Source organism: Rhinolophus sinicus, linkage group LG01 (genome assembly GCF_036562045.2).
Source record: "Rhinolophus sinicus isolate RSC01 linkage group LG01, ASM3656204v1, whole genome shotgun sequence".
NCBI lineage: Eukaryota > Metazoa > Chordata > Mammalia > Chiroptera > Rhinolophidae > Rhinolophus > Rhinolophus sinicus.
In genome coordinates, this window is record NC_133751.1 from 102,287,987 (window position 1) to 102,288,731 (window position 745).

Here is a 745-nt window from a genome sequence, read left to right on the forward strand (position 1 = left end):
AAGGAATACACCTAGACATGATACAATATTACTTTTGCTGTCATAGGGCTACCCAGATGCATGGGTGGGGCTGTGTGAAAAAATATGTTTTTCTTGATGAGGGAGTAACAAGGTCTTACTGCAGAAGAATGTGTGTGATTGGAGATGTGGCTATCTTCTGAAAGTATTTCCTGTTACGCGTTAATGATTACAGTCATCATTTTTTTGCATGTTACATACAATGATGTAGTCGGAGCTTTGTATACAATATCTTCACAGCTTACTACAAAGTTTTTAAGGTAGATATTGCTATCTTCATATTACTAGGTGAGAAAACAAGCTCAATGTGATTAAGACGTGTTCAAAGTGTCACAGCTAGGAACACAGCAAATACCCACACATGTTTTTTTTTAATTTTCTTGTTTTGTTTTTTTAAAATGTGGAACTCCTCATGAATCTGCCTGTAATCCTTGTGCAGGGGCCATGCTAATCTTCTCTGTATCTTTCTAATTTTAGCATATGCGCTGCCGAAGTGAGCACCACTCATGGTTTTTTATGTTTAGTAGACTCTTGGATTCATGGTATTGTCTAGAATTATTTTTGTGATAATTAGTTAGAAATACTTGTCCCATTGTCAGTGGGAAATATTTATGAGGGACCAGGAAGAAGTGGAGGAGGAAGGGAGGGGAGAGAAAGTTAGAAGAAAGAAATGGAAGTTTCATGAAGATAGTAACTTGCTAGTCTTGTTTACTCCCCTTGTCTCTAG

General features: G+C 37.2%; 1 non-coding gene across 1 annotated transcript; it reads right to left on the reverse strand.

Annotated features, from left to right (window-relative positions):
* Window positions 1-412: 412 nt before the first annotated feature.
* LOC141568175 (U6 spliceosomal RNA) lies at window positions 413-519 on the reverse strand. Its single transcript, XR_012491219.1, has one exon. It is a non-coding gene; the product is annotated as a U6 spliceosomal RNA (small nuclear RNA).
* Window positions 520-745: the final 226 nt, after the last annotated feature.